The 12938-nt window shown below is 60.3% G+C and overlaps 1 non-coding gene and 62 pseudogenes across 1 annotated transcript; all 63 read left to right on the top strand.

Annotated features, from left to right (window-relative positions):
• The first annotated feature begins 34 nt into the window (after window positions 1-34).
• On the top strand, window positions 35-153 carry LOC137549045 (5S ribosomal RNA; annotated as a pseudogene).
• An 83-nt stretch (window positions 154-236) lies between these two features.
• LOC137549235 (5S ribosomal RNA) lies at window positions 237-355 on the top strand (annotated as a pseudogene).
• An 83-nt stretch (window positions 356-438) lies between these two features.
• LOC137548508 (5S ribosomal RNA) lies at window positions 439-557 on the top strand (annotated as a pseudogene).
• An 83-nt stretch (window positions 558-640) lies between these two features.
• LOC137550867 (5S ribosomal RNA) lies at window positions 641-759 on the top strand (annotated as a pseudogene).
• An 83-nt stretch (window positions 760-842) lies between these two features.
• Window positions 843-961, top strand: LOC137557978 (5S ribosomal RNA; annotated as a pseudogene).
• Window positions 962-1045: 84 nt separating this feature from the next.
• Window positions 1046-1164, top strand: LOC137553624 (5S ribosomal RNA; annotated as a pseudogene).
• Window positions 1165-1247: 83 nt separating this feature from the next.
• LOC137549555 (5S ribosomal RNA) lies at window positions 1248-1366 on the top strand (annotated as a pseudogene).
• Window positions 1367-1450: 84 nt separating this feature from the next.
• Window positions 1451-1569, top strand: LOC137549554 (5S ribosomal RNA; annotated as a pseudogene).
• Window positions 1570-1652: 83 nt separating this feature from the next.
• LOC137549553 (5S ribosomal RNA) lies at window positions 1653-1771 on the top strand (annotated as a pseudogene).
• Window positions 1772-1855: 84 nt separating this feature from the next.
• LOC137549688 (5S ribosomal RNA) lies at window positions 1856-1974 on the top strand (annotated as a pseudogene).
• An 83-nt stretch (window positions 1975-2057) lies between these two features.
• Window positions 2058-2176, top strand: LOC137547699 (5S ribosomal RNA; annotated as a pseudogene).
• An 83-nt stretch (window positions 2177-2259) lies between these two features.
• Window positions 2260-2378, top strand: LOC137551380 (5S ribosomal RNA; annotated as a pseudogene).
• An 83-nt stretch (window positions 2379-2461) lies between these two features.
• LOC137548587 (5S ribosomal RNA) lies at window positions 2462-2580 on the top strand (annotated as a pseudogene).
• Window positions 2581-2663: 83 nt separating this feature from the next.
• LOC137549889 (5S ribosomal RNA) lies at window positions 2664-2782 on the top strand (annotated as a pseudogene).
• An 83-nt stretch (window positions 2783-2865) lies between these two features.
• Window positions 2866-2984, top strand: LOC137548730 (5S ribosomal RNA; annotated as a pseudogene).
• An 84-nt stretch (window positions 2985-3068) lies between these two features.
• On the top strand, window positions 3069-3187 carry LOC137549130 (5S ribosomal RNA; annotated as a pseudogene).
• Window positions 3188-3270: 83 nt separating this feature from the next.
• On the top strand, window positions 3271-3389 carry LOC137548263 (5S ribosomal RNA; annotated as a pseudogene).
• An 83-nt stretch (window positions 3390-3472) lies between these two features.
• Window positions 3473-3591, top strand: LOC137548385 (5S ribosomal RNA; annotated as a pseudogene).
• Window positions 3592-3674: 83 nt separating this feature from the next.
• LOC137550595 (5S ribosomal RNA) lies at window positions 3675-3793 on the top strand (annotated as a pseudogene).
• An 83-nt stretch (window positions 3794-3876) lies between these two features.
• Window positions 3877-3995, top strand: LOC137552719 (5S ribosomal RNA; annotated as a pseudogene).
• An 83-nt stretch (window positions 3996-4078) lies between these two features.
• Window positions 4079-4197, top strand: LOC137548384 (5S ribosomal RNA; annotated as a pseudogene).
• Window positions 4198-4280: 83 nt separating this feature from the next.
• On the top strand, window positions 4281-4399 carry LOC137550793 (5S ribosomal RNA; annotated as a pseudogene).
• An 83-nt stretch (window positions 4400-4482) lies between these two features.
• LOC137549324 (5S ribosomal RNA) lies at window positions 4483-4601 on the top strand (annotated as a pseudogene).
• Window positions 4602-4684: 83 nt separating this feature from the next.
• On the top strand, window positions 4685-4803 carry LOC137549423 (5S ribosomal RNA; annotated as a pseudogene).
• Window positions 4804-4887: 84 nt separating this feature from the next.
• LOC137557977 (5S ribosomal RNA) lies at window positions 4888-5006 on the top strand (annotated as a pseudogene).
• Window positions 5007-5089: 83 nt separating this feature from the next.
• On the top strand, window positions 5090-5208 carry LOC137557975 (5S ribosomal RNA; annotated as a pseudogene).
• An 83-nt stretch (window positions 5209-5291) lies between these two features.
• Window positions 5292-5410, top strand: LOC137548262 (5S ribosomal RNA; annotated as a pseudogene).
• Window positions 5411-5493: 83 nt separating this feature from the next.
• LOC137548918 (5S ribosomal RNA) lies at window positions 5494-5612 on the top strand (annotated as a pseudogene).
• Window positions 5613-5695: 83 nt separating this feature from the next.
• On the top strand, window positions 5696-5814 carry LOC137557974 (5S ribosomal RNA; annotated as a pseudogene).
• Window positions 5815-5897: 83 nt separating this feature from the next.
• Window positions 5898-6016, top strand: LOC137557973 (5S ribosomal RNA; annotated as a pseudogene).
• Window positions 6017-6099: 83 nt separating this feature from the next.
• On the top strand, window positions 6100-6218 carry LOC137550714 (5S ribosomal RNA; annotated as a pseudogene).
• An 83-nt stretch (window positions 6219-6301) lies between these two features.
• Window positions 6302-6420, top strand: LOC137550594 (5S ribosomal RNA; annotated as a pseudogene).
• An 83-nt stretch (window positions 6421-6503) lies between these two features.
• Window positions 6504-6622, top strand: LOC137551102 (5S ribosomal RNA; annotated as a pseudogene).
• An 83-nt stretch (window positions 6623-6705) lies between these two features.
• On the top strand, window positions 6706-6824 carry LOC137548383 (5S ribosomal RNA; annotated as a pseudogene).
• An 83-nt stretch (window positions 6825-6907) lies between these two features.
• LOC137551934 (5S ribosomal RNA) lies at window positions 6908-7026 on the top strand (annotated as a pseudogene).
• Window positions 7027-7109: 83 nt separating this feature from the next.
• Window positions 7110-7228, top strand: LOC137551096 (5S ribosomal RNA; annotated as a pseudogene).
• Window positions 7229-7311: 83 nt separating this feature from the next.
• On the top strand, window positions 7312-7430 carry LOC137548755 (5S ribosomal RNA; annotated as a pseudogene).
• Window positions 7431-7513: 83 nt separating this feature from the next.
• Window positions 7514-7632, top strand: LOC137557972 (5S ribosomal RNA; annotated as a pseudogene).
• An 83-nt stretch (window positions 7633-7715) lies between these two features.
• LOC137548382 (5S ribosomal RNA) lies at window positions 7716-7834 on the top strand (annotated as a pseudogene).
• Window positions 7835-7917: 83 nt separating this feature from the next.
• On the top strand, window positions 7918-8036 carry LOC137550651 (5S ribosomal RNA; annotated as a pseudogene).
• Window positions 8037-8119: 83 nt separating this feature from the next.
• On the top strand, window positions 8120-8238 carry LOC137548769 (5S ribosomal RNA; annotated as a pseudogene).
• Window positions 8239-8321: 83 nt separating this feature from the next.
• Window positions 8322-8440, top strand: LOC137547898 (5S ribosomal RNA; annotated as a pseudogene).
• Window positions 8441-8523: 83 nt separating this feature from the next.
• LOC137550650 (5S ribosomal RNA) lies at window positions 8524-8642 on the top strand (annotated as a pseudogene).
• An 83-nt stretch (window positions 8643-8725) lies between these two features.
• Window positions 8726-8844, top strand: LOC137548261 (5S ribosomal RNA; annotated as a pseudogene).
• Window positions 8845-8927: 83 nt separating this feature from the next.
• On the top strand, window positions 8928-9046 carry LOC137547579 (5S ribosomal RNA; annotated as a pseudogene).
• An 83-nt stretch (window positions 9047-9129) lies between these two features.
• LOC137548634 (5S ribosomal RNA) lies at window positions 9130-9248 on the top strand (annotated as a pseudogene).
• An 83-nt stretch (window positions 9249-9331) lies between these two features.
• On the top strand, window positions 9332-9450 carry LOC137548077 (5S ribosomal RNA; annotated as a pseudogene).
• An 83-nt stretch (window positions 9451-9533) lies between these two features.
• Window positions 9534-9652, top strand: LOC137548429 (5S ribosomal RNA; annotated as a pseudogene).
• An 83-nt stretch (window positions 9653-9735) lies between these two features.
• LOC137552109 (5S ribosomal RNA) lies at window positions 9736-9854 on the top strand (annotated as a pseudogene).
• An 83-nt stretch (window positions 9855-9937) lies between these two features.
• On the top strand, window positions 9938-10056 carry LOC137548722 (5S ribosomal RNA; annotated as a pseudogene).
• An 83-nt stretch (window positions 10057-10139) lies between these two features.
• Window positions 10140-10258, top strand: LOC137548075 (5S ribosomal RNA; annotated as a pseudogene).
• An 83-nt stretch (window positions 10259-10341) lies between these two features.
• LOC137550632 (5S ribosomal RNA) lies at window positions 10342-10460 on the top strand (annotated as a pseudogene).
• An 83-nt stretch (window positions 10461-10543) lies between these two features.
• Window positions 10544-10662, top strand: LOC137549950 (5S ribosomal RNA; annotated as a pseudogene).
• An 83-nt stretch (window positions 10663-10745) lies between these two features.
• Window positions 10746-10864, top strand: LOC137548721 (5S ribosomal RNA; annotated as a pseudogene).
• Window positions 10865-10947: 83 nt separating this feature from the next.
• Window positions 10948-11066, top strand: LOC137547522 (5S ribosomal RNA; annotated as a pseudogene).
• Window positions 11067-11149: 83 nt separating this feature from the next.
• On the top strand, window positions 11150-11268 carry LOC137554089 (5S ribosomal RNA; annotated as a pseudogene).
• Window positions 11269-11351: 83 nt separating this feature from the next.
• Window positions 11352-11470, top strand: LOC137557971 (5S ribosomal RNA; annotated as a pseudogene).
• A 144-nt stretch (window positions 11471-11614) lies between these two features.
• On the top strand, window positions 11615-11733 carry LOC137556638 (5S ribosomal RNA). The gene has a single exon (XR_011029279.1). It is a non-coding gene; the product is annotated as a 5S ribosomal RNA (ribosomal RNA).
• Window positions 11734-11816: 83 nt separating this feature from the next.
• On the top strand, window positions 11817-11935 carry LOC137549999 (5S ribosomal RNA; annotated as a pseudogene).
• An 84-nt stretch (window positions 11936-12019) lies between these two features.
• Window positions 12020-12138, top strand: LOC137558771 (5S ribosomal RNA; annotated as a pseudogene).
• Window positions 12139-12221: 83 nt separating this feature from the next.
• Window positions 12222-12340, top strand: LOC137553233 (5S ribosomal RNA; annotated as a pseudogene).
• Window positions 12341-12423: 83 nt separating this feature from the next.
• Window positions 12424-12542, top strand: LOC137552847 (5S ribosomal RNA; annotated as a pseudogene).
• An 83-nt stretch (window positions 12543-12625) lies between these two features.
• LOC137557969 (5S ribosomal RNA) lies at window positions 12626-12744 on the top strand (annotated as a pseudogene).
• Window positions 12745-12938: the final 194 nt, after the last annotated feature.

Raw genomic sequence — 12938 nt, 5'->3', positions numbered from 1 at the left:
ACCTTCAATGCGCCGGAACGGCGCCTTGGAGTTTGCCTGCGGCCACACTAAGCCGAAAGCGCCCGCTCTCATCAGATCGCGCAAGCTAAGTGGCTTCAGGCCTGGTTAGTAGCTGCATGGGAGACCGGCTGTGAACCCCAGGTGCTGCAGGCGTTTTTTTGGGTTTGAGGCCCAATGGCTATGAGCACGCGTGGGAAGCCTCACCTTCAAGGCGCCGGAGCGGCGCCTTGGAGTTTGCCTGCGGCCACACTAAGCCGAAAGCGCCCGCTCTCGTCAGAATGCGGAAGCTAAGTGGCTTCAGGCCTGGTTAGTAGCTGCATGGGAGACCGGCTGTGAACCCCAGGTGCTGCAGGTGTTTTTTTGGGTTTGAGGCCCAATGGCTATGAGCACGCGTGGGAAGCCTCACCTTCAAGGCGCCGGAGCGGCGCCTTGGAGTTTGCCTGCGGCCACACTAAGCCGAAAACGCCCGCTCTCGTCAGATCGCGGAAGCTAAGTGGCTTCAGGCCTGATTAGTAGCTGAGTGGGAGACCGGCTGTGAACCCCAGGTGCTGCAGGTGTTTTTTTGGGTTTGAGGCCCAGTGGCTATGAGCACGCGTGGGAAGCCTCACCTTCAAGGCGCCGGAACGGCGCCTTGGAGTTTCCCTGCGGCCACACAAAGCCGAAAGCACCCGCTCTCGTCAGATCGCGGAAGCTAAGTGGCTTCAGGCCTGGTTAGTAGCTGCATGGGAGACCGGCTGTGAACCCCAGGTGCTGCAGGCGTTTTTTTGGGTTTGAGGCCCAATGGCTATGAGCACGCGTGGGAAGCCTCACCTTCAAGGCGCCGGAACGGCGCCTTGGAGTTTGCCTGCGGCCACACTAAGCCGAAAGCGCCCGCTCTCGTCAGATCGCGGAAGCTAAGTGGCTTCAGGCCTGGTTAGTAGCTGCATGGGAGACCGGCTGTGAACCCCAGGTGCTGCAGGCGTTTTTTTGGGTTTGAGGCCCAATGGCTATGAGCACGCCCAGGGAAGCCTCACCTTCAAGGCGCCGGAACGGCGCCTTGGAGTTTGCCTGCGGCCACACTAAGCCGAAAGCGCCTTCTCTCGTCTGATCGCGGAAGCTAAGTGGTTTCAGGCCTGGTTAGTAGCTGCATGGGAGACCGGCTGTGAACCCCAGGTGCTGCAGGTGTTTTTTTGGGTTTGAGGCCCAATGGCTATGAGCACGCGTGGGAAGCCTCACCTTCAAGGCGCCGGAGCGGCGCCTTGGAGTTTGCCTGCGGCCACACTAAGCCGAAAGCGCCCGCTCTCGTCAGATCGCGGAAGCTAAGTGGCTTCAGGCCTGGTTAGTAGCTGCATGGGAGACCGGCTGTGAACCCCATGTGCTGCAGGCGTTTTTTTTGGGTTTGAGGCCCAATGGCTATGAGCACGCGTGGGAAGCCTCACCTTCAAGGCGCCGGAACGGCGCCTTGGAGTTTGCCTGCGGCCACACTAAGCCGAAAGCGCCCGCTCTCGTCAGATCGCGGAAGCTAAGTGGCTTCAGGCCTGGTTAGTAGCTGCATGGGAGACCGGCTGTGAACCCCATGTGCTGCAGGCGTTTTTTTGGGTTTGAGGCCCAATGGCTATGAGCACGCGTGGGAAGCCTCACCTTCAAGGCGCCGGAGCGGCGCCTTGGAGTTTGCCTGCGGCCACACTAAGCCGAAAGCGCCCGCTCTCGTCAGATCGCGGAAGCTAAGTGGCTTCAGGCCTGGTTAGTAGCTGCATGGGAGACCGGCTGTGAACCCCATGTGCTGCAGGCGTTTTTTTTGGGTTTGAGGCCCAATGGCTATGAGCACGCGTGGGAAGCCTCACCTTCAAGGCGCCGGAACGGCGCCTTGGAGCTTGCCTGCGGCCACACTAAGCCGAAAGCGCCCGCTCTCGTCAGATCGCGGAAGCTAAGTGGCTTCAGGCCTGGTTAGTAGCTGCATGGGAGACTGGCTGTGAACCCCAGGTGCTGCAGGTGTTTTTTTGGGTTTGAGGCCCAATGGCTATGAGCACGCGTGGGAAGCCTCACCTTCAAGGCGCCGGAACGGCGCCGCGGAGTTTGCCTGCGGCCACACTAAGCCGAAAGCGCCCGCTCTCGTCAGATCGCGGAAGCTAAGTGGCTTCAGGCCTGGTTAGTAGCTGCATGGGAGACCGGCTGTGAACCCCAGGTGCTGCAGGTGTTTTTTTGGGTTTGAGGCCCAATGGCTATGAGCACGCGTGGGAAGCCTCACCTTCAAGGCCCCGGAACGGCGCCTTGGAGTTTGCCTGCGGCCACACTAAGCCGAAAGCGCCCGCTCTCGTCAGATTGCGGAAGCTAAGTGGCTTCAGGCCTGGTTAGTAGCTGCATGGGAGACCGGCTGTGAACCCCAGGTGCTACAGGCGTTTTTTTGGGTTTGAGGCCCAATGGCTATGAGCACGCGTGGGAAGCCTCACCTTCAAGGCGCCGGAGCGGCGCCTTGGAGTTTGCCTGCGGCCATACTAAGCCGAAAGCGCCCGCCCTCGTCAGATCGCGGAAGCTAAGTGGCTTCAGGCCTGGTTAGTAGCTGCATGGGAGACCGGCTGTGAACCCCAGGTGCTGCAGGTGTTTTTTTGGGTTTGAGGCCCAATGGCTGTGAGCACGCGTGGGAAGCCTCACCTTCAAGGCGCCGGAGCGGCGCCTTGGAGTTTGCCTGCGGCCACACTAAGCCGAAAGCGCCCGCTCTCGTCAGATCGTGGAAGCTAAGTGGCTTCAGGCCTGGTTAGTAGCTGCATGGGAGACCGGCTGTGAACCCCAGGTGCTGCAGGTGTTTTTTTGGGTTTGAGGCCCAATGGCTATGAGCACGCGTGGAAAGCCTCACCTTCAAGGCGCCGGAACGGCGCCTTGGAGTTTGCCTGCGGCCACACTAAGCCGAAAGCGCCCGCTCTCGTCAGATTGCGGAAGCTAAGTGGCTTCAGGCCTGGTTAGTAGCTGCATGGGAGACCGGCTGTGAACCCCAGGTGCTGCAGGCGTTTTTTTTGGGTTTGAGGCCCAATGGCTGTGAGCACGCGTGGGAAGCCTCACCTTCAAGGCGCCGGAACGGCGCCTTGGAGTTTGCCTGCGGCCACACTAAGCCGAAAGTGCCCGCTCTCGTCAGATCGCGGAAGCTAAGTGGCTTCAGGCCTGGTTAGTAGCTGCATGGGAGACCGGCTGTGAACCCCAGGTGCTGCAGGTGTTTTTTTGGGTTTGAGGCCCAATGGCTATGAGCACGCGTGGGAAGCCTCACCTTCAAGGCGCCTGAGCGGCGCCTTGGAGTTTACCTGCGGCCACACTAAGCCGAAAGCGCCCGCTCTCGTCAGATCGCGGAAGCTAAGTGGCTTCAGGCCTGGTTAGTAGCTGCATGGGAGACCGGCTGTGAACCCCAGGTGCTGCAGGCGTTTTTTTGGGTTTGAGGCCCAATGGCTATGAGCACGCGTGGGAAGCCTCACCCTCAAGGCGCCGGAACGGCGCCTTGCAGTTTGCCTGCGGCCACACTAAGCCGAAAGCGCCCGCTCTCGTCAGATCGCGGAAGTTAAGTGGTTTCAGGCCTGGTTAGTAGCTGCATGGGAGACCGGCTGTGAACCCCAGGTGCTGCAGGTGTTTTTTTGGGTTTGAGGCCCAATGGCTATGAGCACGCATGTGAAGCCTCACCTTCAAGGCGCCGGAACGGCGCCTTGGAGATTGCCTGCGGCCACACTAAGCCGAAAGCGCCCGCTCTCGTCAGATCGCGGAAGCTAAGTGGCTTCAGGCCTGGTTAGTAGCTGCATGGGAGACCGGCTGTGAACCCCAGGTGCTACAGGTGTTTTTTTGGGTTTGAGGCCCAATGGCTATGAGCACGCGTGGGAAGCCTCACCTTCAAGGCGCCGGAGCGGCGCCTTGGAGTTTGCCTGCGGCCACCCTAAGCTGAAAGCGCCCGTTCTCGTCAGATCGCGGAAGCTAAGTGGCTTCTGGCCTGGTTAGTAGCTGCATGGGAGACCGGCTGTGAACCCCAGGTGCTGCAGGCGTTTTTTTGGGTTTGAGGCCCAATGGCTATGAGCACGCGTGGGAAGCCTCACCTTCAAGGCGCCGGAGCGGCGCCTTGCAGTTTGCCTGCGGCCACACTAAGCCGAAAGCGCCCGCTCTCGTCAGATCGCGGAAGTTAAGTGGTTTCAGGCCTGGTTAGTAGCTGCATGGGAGACCGGCTGTGAACCCCAGGTGCTGCAGGTGTTTTTTTGGGTTTGAGGCCCAATGGCTATGAGCACGCGTGGGAAGCCTCACCTTCAAGGCGCCGGAGCGGCGCCTTGGAGTTTGCCTGCGGCCACACTGAGCCGAAAGCGCCCGCTCTCGTCAGATCGCGGAAGCTAAGTGGCTTCAGGCCTAGTTAGTAGCTGCATGGGAGACCGGCTGTGAACCCCAGGTGCTGCAGGTGTTTTTTTGGGTTTGAGGCCCAATGGCTATGAGCACGCGTGGGAAGCCTCACCTTCAAGGCGCCGGAGCGGCGCCTTGGAGTTTACCTGCGGCCACACTAAGTCGAAAGCGCCCGCTCTCGTCAGATCGCGGAAGCTAAGTGGCTTCAGGCCTGGTTAGTAGCTGCATGGGAGACCGGCTGTGAACCCCAGGTGCTGCAGGCGTTTTTTTGGGTTTGAGGCCCAATGGCTGTGAGCACGCGTGGGAAGCCTCACCTTCAAGGCGCCGGAACGGCGCCTTGTAGTTTGTCTGCGGCCACACTAAGCCGAAAGCGCCCGCTCTCGTCAGATCGCGGAAGCTAAGTGGCTTCAGGCCTGGTTAGTAGCTGCACGGGAGACCGGCTGTGAACCCCAGGTGCTGCAGGCGTTTTTTTTGGGTTTGAGGCCCAATGGCTATGAGCACGCGTGGGAAGCCTCACCTTCAAGGCGCCGGAACGGCGCCTTGGAGTTTGCCTGCGGCCACACTAAGCCGAAAGCGCCCGCTCTCGTCAGATCGCGGAAGCTAAGTGGCTTCAGGCCTGGTTAGTAGCTGCATGGGAGACCGGCTGTGAACCCCAGGTGCTGCAGGCGTTTTTTTGGGTTTGAGGCCCAATGGCTATGAGCACGCGTGGGAAGCCTCACCTTCAAGGCGCCGGAGCGGCGCCTTGGAGTTTGCCTGCGGCCACACTAAGCCGAAAGCGCCCGCTCTCGTCAGATCGCGGAAGCTAAGTGGCTTCAGGCCTGGTTAGTAGCTGCATGGGAGACCGGCTGTGAACCCCAGGTGCTGCAGGCGTTTTTTTGGGTTTGAGGCCCAATGGCTATGAGCACGCGTGGGAAGCCTCACCTTCAAGGCGCCGGAGCGGCGACTTGGAGTTTACCTGCGGCCACACTAAGCCGAAAGCGCCCGCTCTCGTCAGATCGCGGAAGCTAAGTGGCTTCAGGCCTGGTTAGTAGCTGCATGGGAGACCGGCTGTGAACCCCAGGTGCTGCAGGCGTTTTGTTGGGTTTGAGGCCCAATGGCTATGAGCACGCGTGGGAAGCCTCACCTTCAAGGCGCCGGAACGGCGCCTTGGAGTTTGCCTGCGGCCACACTAAGCCTAAAGCGCCCGCTTTCGTCAGATCGCGGAAGCTAAGTGGCTTCAGGCCTGGTTAGTAGCTGCATGGGAGACCGGCTGTGAACCCCAGGTGCTGCAGGCGTTTTGTTGGGTTTGAGGCCCAATGGCTATGAGCACGCGTGGGAAGCCTCACCTTCAAGGCGCCGGAACGGCGCCTTGGAGTTTGCCTGCGGCCACACTAAGCCGAAAGCGCCCGCTCTCGTCAGATCGCGGAAGCTAAGTGGCTTCAGGCCTGGTTAGTAGCTGCATGGGAGACCGGCTGTGAACCCCAGGTGCTGCAGGCGTTTTTTTGGGTTTGAGGCCCAATGGCTGTGAGCACGCGTGGGAAGCCTCACCTTCAAGGCGCCGGAACGGCGCCTTGGAGTTTGCCTGCGGCCACACTAAGCCGAAAGCGCCCGCTCTCGTCAGATCGCGGAAGCTAAGTGGCTTCAGGCCTGGTTAGTAGCTGCATGGGAGACCGGCTGTGAACCCCAGGTGCTGCAGGCGTTTTTTTGGGTTTGAGGCCCAATGGCTATGAGCACGCGTGGGAAGCCTCACCTTCAAGGCGCCTGAGCGGCGCCTTGGAGTTTACCTGCGGCCACACTAAGCCGAAAGCGTCCGCTCTCGTCAGATCGCGGAAGCTAAGTGGCTTCAGGCCTGGTTAGTAGCTGCATGGGAGACCGGCTGTGAACCCCAGGTGCTGCAGGCGTTTTTTTGGGTTTGAGGCCCAATGGCTATGAGCACGCGTGGGAAGCCTCACCTTCAAGGCGCCGGAGCGGCGCCTTGCAGTTTGCCTGCGGCCACACTAAGCCGAAAGCGCCCGCTCTCGTCAGATCGCGGAAGCTAAGTGGCTTCAGGCCTGGTTAGTAGCTGCATGGGAGACCGGCTGTGAACCCCAGGTGCTACAGGTGTTTTTTTGGGTTTGAGGCCCAATGGCTATGAGCACGCGTGGGAAGCCTCACCTTCAAGGCGCCGGAGCGGCGCCTTGGAGTTTGCCTGCGGCCACCCTAAGCTGAAAGCGCCCGTTCTCGTCAGATCGCGGAAGCTAAGTGGCTTCAGGCCTGGTTAGTAGCTGCATGGGAGACCGGCTGTGAACCCCAGGTGCTGCAGGCGTTTTTTTGGGTTTGAGGCCCAATGGCTATGAGCACGCGTGGGAAGCCTCACCTTCAAGGCGCCGGAGCGGCGCCTTGCAGTTTGCCTGCGGCCACACTAAGCCGAAAGCGCCCGCTCTCGTCAGATCGCGGAAGTTAAGTGGTTTCAGGCCTGGTTAGTAGCTGCATGGGAGACCGGCTGTGAACCCCAGGTGCTGCAGGTGTTTTTTTGGGTTTGAGGCCCAATGGCTATGAGCACGCGTGGGAAGCCTCACCTTCAAGGCGCCGGAGCGGCGCCTTGGAGTTTGCCTGCGGCAACACTGAGCCGAAAGCGCCCGCTCTCGTCAGATCGCGGAAGCTAAGTGGCTTCAGGCCTAGTTAGTAGCTGCATGGGAGACCGGCTGTGAACCCCAGGTGCTGCAGGTGTTTTTTTGGGTTTGAGGCCCAATGGCTATGAGCACGCGTGGGAAGCCTCACCGTCAAGGCGCCGGAGCGGCGCCTTGGAGTTTACCTGCGGCCACACTAAGCCGAAAGCGCCCGCTCTCGTCAGATCGCGGAAGCTAAGTGGCTTCAGGCCTAGTTAGTAGCTGCATGGGAGACCGGCTGTGAACCCCAGGTGCTGCAGGCGTTTTTTTGGGTTTGAGGCCCAATGGCTGTGAGCACGCGTGGGAAGCCTCACCTTCAAGGCGCCGGAACGGCGCCTTGGAGTTTGTCTGCGGCCACACTAAGCCGAAAGCGCCCGCTCTCGTCAGATCGCGGAAGCTAAGTGGCTTCAGGCCTGGTTAGTAGCTGCATGGGAGACCGGCTGTGAACCCCAGGTGCTGCAGGTGTTTTTTTGGGTTTGAGGCCCAATGGCTATGAGCACGCGTGGGAAGCCTCACCTTCAAGGCGCCGGAGCGGCGCCTTGGAGTTTGCCTGCGGCCACACTAAGCCGAAAGCGCCCGCTCTCGTCAGATCGCGGAAGCTAAGTGGCTTCAGGCCTGGTTAGTAGCTGCATGGGAGACCGGCTGTGAACCCCAGGTGCTGCAGGCGTTTTTTTGGGTTTGAGGCCCAATGGCTATGAGCACGCGTGGGAAGCCTCACCTTCAAGGCGCCGGAGCGGCGCCTTGCAGTTTGCCTGCGGCCACACTAAGCCGAAAGCGCCCGCTCTCGTCAGATCGCGGAAGTTAAGTGGTTTCAGGCCTGGTTAGTAGCTGCATGGGAGACCGGCTGTGAACCCCAGGTGCTGCAGGTGTTTTTTTGGGTTTGAGGCCCAATGGCTATGAGCACGCGTGGGAAGCCTCACCTTCAAGGCGCCGGAGCGGCGCCTTGGAGTTTGCCTGCGGCCACACTAAGCCGAAAGCGCCCGCTCTCGTCAGATCGCGGAAGCTAAGTGGCTTCAGGCCTAGTTAGTAGCTGCATGGGAGACCGGCTGTGAACCCCAGGTGCTGCAGGTGTTTTTTTGGGTTTGAGGCCCAATGGCTATGAGCACGCGTGGGAAGCCTCACCTTCAAGGCGCCGGAGCGGCGCCTTGGAGTTTACCTGCGGCCACACTAAGCCGAAAGCGCCCGCTCTCGTCAGATCGCGGAAGCTAAGTGGCTTCAGGCCTGGTTAGTAGCTGCATGGGAGACTGGCTGTGAACCCCAGGTGCTGCAGGTGTTTTTTTGGGTTTGAGGCCCAATGGCTGTGAGCACGCGTGGGAAGCCTCACCTTCAAGGCGCCGGAGCGGCGCCTTGGAGTTTACCTGCGGCCACACTAAGCCGAAAGCGCCCGCTCTCGTCAGATCGCGGAAGCTAAGTGGTTTCAGGCCTGGTTAGTAGCTGCATGGGAGACCGGCTGTGAACCCCAGGTGCTGCAGGTGTTTTTTTGGGTTTGAGGCCCAATGGCTATGAGCACGCGTGGGAAGCCTCACCTTCAAGGCGCCGGAGCGGCGCCTTGGAGTTTGCCTGCGGCCACACTAAGCCGAAAGCGCCCGCTCTCGTCAGATCGCGGAAGCTAAGTGGCTTCAGGCCTAGTTAGTAGCTGCATGGGAGACCGGCTGTGAACCCCAGGTGCTGCAGGTGTTTTTTTGGGTTTGAGGCCCAATGGCTATGAGCACGCGTGGGAAGCCTCACCTTCAAGGCGCCGGAGCGGCGCCTTGGAGTTTACCTGCGGCCACACTAAGCCGAAAGCGCCCGCTCTCGTCAGATCGCGGAAGCTAAGTGGCTTCAGGCCTGGTTAGTAGCTGCATGGGAGACCGGCTGTGAACCCCAGGTGCTGCAGGCGTTTTGTTGGGTTTGAGGCCCAATGGCTATGAGCACGCGTGGGAAGCCTCACCTTCAAGGCACCGGAACGGCGCATTGGAATTTGCCTGCGGCCACACTAAGCCAAAAGCGCCCGCTCTCGTCAGATCGCGGAAGCTAAGTGGCTTCAGGCCTGGTTAGTAGCTGCATGGGAGACTGGCTGTGAACCCCAGGTGCTGCAGGCGTTTTTTTGGGTTTGAGGCCCAATGGCTATGAGCACGCGTGGGAAGCCTCACCTTCAAGGCGCCGGACCGGCGCCTTGGAGTTTGCCTGCGGCCACACTAAGCCGAAAGCGCCCGCTCTCGTCAGATCGTGGAAGCTAAGTGGCTTCAGGCCTGGTTAGTAGCTGCATGGGAGACCGGCTGTGAACCCCAGGTGCTGCAGGCGTTTTTTTTTGTTTGAGGCCCAATGGCTATAAGCACGCATGGGGAGCCTCACCTTCAAGGCGCCGGAGCGGCGCCTTGGAGTTTTCCTGCGGCCACACTAAGCCGAAAGCGCCCGCTCTCGTCAGATCGCGGAAGCTAAGTGGCTTCAGGCCTGGTTAGTAGCTGCATGGGAGACCGGCTGTGAACCCCAGGTGCTGCAGGCGTTTTTTTGGGTTTGAGGCCCAATGGCTGTGAGCACGCGTGGGAAACCTCACCTTCAAGGCGCCGGAGCGGCACCTTGGAGTTTGCCTGCGGCCACACTAAGCCGAAAGCGCCCGCTCTCGTCAGATCGCGGAAGCTAAGTGGCTTCAGGCCTGGTTAGTAGCTGCATGGGAGACTGGCTGTGAACCCCAGGTGCTGCAGGCGTTTTTTTGGGTTTGAGGCCCAATGGCTATGAGCACGCGTGGGAAGCCTCACCTTCAAGGCGCCGGAACTGCGCCTTGGAGCTTGCCTGCTGCCACACTAAGCCGAAAGCGCCCGCTCTCGTCAGATTGCGGAAGCTAAGTGGCTTCAGGCCTGGTTAGTAGCTGCATGGGAGACCGGCTGTGAACCCCAGGTGCTGCAGGTGTTTTTTTGGGTTTGAGGCCCAATGGCTATGAGCACGCGTGGGAAGCCTCACCTTCAAGGCGCCGGAACGGCGCCTTGGAGTTTGCCTGCGGCCACACTAAGCCGAAAGCGCCCGCTCTCGTCAGATCGCGGAAGCTAAGTGGCTTCAGGCCTGGTTAGTAGCTGCATGGGAGACCGGCTGTGAACCGCAGGTGCTGCAGGCGTTTTTTTGGGTTTGAGACCCAATGGCTATAAGCACGCATGGGAAGCCTCACCTTCAAGGCGCCGGAACGGCGCCTTGGAGTTTTCCTGCGGCCACACTAAGCCGAAAGCGCCCGCTCTCGTCAGATCGCGGAAGCTAAGTGGCTTCAGGCCTGGTTAGTAGCTGCATGGGAGACCGGCTGTGAACCCCAGGTGCTGCAGGCGTTTTTTTGGGTTTGAGGCCCAATGGCTGTGAGCACGCGTGGGAAGCCTCACCTTCAAGGCGCCGGAGCGGCACCTTGGAGTTTGCCTGCGGCCACATTAAGCCGAAAGCGCCCGCTCTCGTCAGATCGCGGAAGCTAAGTGGCTTCAGGCCTGGTTAGTAGCTGCATGGGAGACTGGCTGTGAACCCCAGGTGCTGCAGGCGTTTTTTTGGGTTTGAGGCCCAATGGCTATGAGCACGCGTGGGAAGCCTCACCTTCAAGGCGCCGGAACGGCGCCTTGGAGCTTGCCTGCGGCCACACTAAGCCGAAAGCGCCCGCTCTCGTCAGATTGCGGAAGCTAAGTGGCTTCAGGCCTGGTTAGTAGCTGCATGGGAGACCGGCTGTGAACCCCAGGTGCTGCAGGTGTTTTTTTGGGTTTGAGGCCCAATGGCTATGAGCACGCGTGGGAAGCCTCACCTTCAAGGCGCCGGAACGGCGCCTTGGAGTTTGCCTGCGGCCACACTAAGCCGAAAGCGCCCGCTCTCGTCAGATCGCGGAAGCTAAGTGGCTTCAGGCCTGGTTAGTAGCTGCATGGGAGACCGGCTGTGAACCGCAGGTGCTGCAGGCGTTTTTTTGGGTTTGAGACCCAATGGCTATGAGCACGCGTGGGAAGCCTCACCTTCAAGGCGCCGGAACGGCGCCTTGGAGTTTGCCTGCGGCCACACTAAGCCGAAAGCGCCTGCTCTCGTCAGATCGCGGAAGCTAAGTGGCTTCAGGCCTGGTTAGTAGCTGCATGGGAGACCGGCTGTGAACCCCAGGTGCTGCAGGCATTTTTTTGGGTTTGAGGCCCAATGGCTATGAGCACGCGTGGGAAGCCTCACCTTCAAGGGGCCGGAGCGGCGCCTTGGAGTTTGCCTGTGGCCACACTAAGCCGAAAGCGCCAGCTCTCGTCTGATCGTGGAAGCTAAGTGGCTTCAGGCCTGGTTAGTAGCTGCATGGGAGACTGGCTGTGAACCCCAGGTGCTGCTGGCGTTTTTTTGGGTTTGAGGCCCAATGGCTATGAGCACGCGTGGGAAGCCTCACCTTCAAGGCGCCGGAACGGCGCCTTGGAGTTAGCCTGCGGCCACACTAAGCCGAAAGCGCCCGCTCTCGTCAGATCGCGGAAGCTAAGTGGCTTCAGGCCTGGTTAGTAGCTGCATGGGAGACCGGCTGTGAACCCCAGGTGCTGCAGGCGTTTTTTTGGGTTTGAGGCAGCTGCATGGGAGACCGGCTGTGAACCCCAGGTGCTGCAGGCGTTTTTTTGGGTTTGAGGCCCAATGGCTATGAGCACGCGTGGGAAGCCTCACCTTCAAGTCGCCGGAGCGGCGCCTTGGAGTTTACCTGCGGCCATACTAAGCCGAAAGCGCCCGCTCTCGTCAGATCGCGGAAGCTAAGTGGCTTCAGGCCTGGTTAGTAGCTGCATGGGAGACCGGCTGTGAACCCCAGGTGCTGCAGGTGTTTTTTTGGGTTTGAGGCCCAATGGCTATGAGCACGCGTGGGAAGCCTCACCTTCAAGGCGCCGGAGCGGCGCCTTGGAGTTTGCCTGCGGCCACACTGAGCCGAAAGCGCCCGCTCTCGTCAGATGGCGGAAGCTAAGTGGCTTCAGGCCTGGTTAGTAGCTGCATGGGAGACCGGCTGTGAACCCCAGGTGCTGCAGGCGTTTTTTTTGGGTTTGAGGCCCAATGGCTATGAGCACGCGTGGGAAGCCTCACCTTCAAGGCGCCGGAACGGCGCCTTGGAGTTAGCCTGCGGCCACACTAAGCCGAAAGCGCCCGCTCTCGTCAGAACGCGGAAGCTAAGTGGCTTCAGGCCTGGTTAGTAGCTGCATGGGAGACCGGCTGTGAACCCCAGGTGCTGCAGGTGTTTTTTTGGGTTTGAGGCAAAATGGCTATGAGCACGCGTGGGAAGCCTCACCTTCAAGGCGCCGTAACGGCGCCTTGGAGTTTGCCTGTGGCCACACTAAGCCGAAAGCGCCCGCTCTTGTCAGATCACGGAAGCTAAGTGGCTTCAGGCCTGGTTTGTAGCTGCATGGGAGACCGGCTGTGAACCCCAGGTGCTGCAGGCGTTTTTTTGGGTTTGAGGCCCAATGGCTATGAGCACGCGTGGGAAGCCTCACCTTCAAGGCGCCGGAGCGGCGCCTTGGAGTTTGCCTGCGGACACACTAAGCCGAAAGCGCCTGCTCTCGTCAGATCGCGGAAGCTAAGTGGCTTCAGGCCTGGTTAGTAGCTGCATGGGAGACCGGCTGTGAACCCCAGGTGCTGCAGGAGTTTTTTTGGGTTTGAGGCCCAATGGCTATGAGCACGCGTGGGAAGCCTCACCTTCATGGCGCCGGAGCGGCGCCTTGGAGTTTGCCTGCGGCCACACTAAGCCGAAAGCGCCCGCTCTCGTCAGATCGCGGAAGCTAAGTGGCTTCAGGCCTGGTTAGTAGCTGCATGGGAGACCGGCTGTGAACCCCAGGTGCTGCAGGCGTTTTTTTTGGGTTTGAGGCCCAATGGCTATGAGCACGCGTGGGAAGCCTCACCTTCAAGGCGCCGGAACAGCGCCTTGGAGTTTGCCTGTGGCCACACTAAGCCGAAAGCGCCCGCTCTCGTCAGAAGCTAAGTGGCTTCAGGCCTGGTTAGTAGCTGCATGGGAGACCGGCTGTGAACCCCAGGTGCTGCAGG

Source organism: Hyperolius riggenbachi, chromosome 2, assembly GCF_040937935.1.
Source record: "Hyperolius riggenbachi isolate aHypRig1 chromosome 2, aHypRig1.pri, whole genome shotgun sequence".
Taxonomy (NCBI): Eukaryota; Metazoa; Chordata; class Amphibia; order Anura; family Hyperoliidae; genus Hyperolius; species Hyperolius riggenbachi.
Note: the sequence above shows the minus strand (reverse complement) of the source record. Positions and strands in the feature narration are given on the sequence as shown.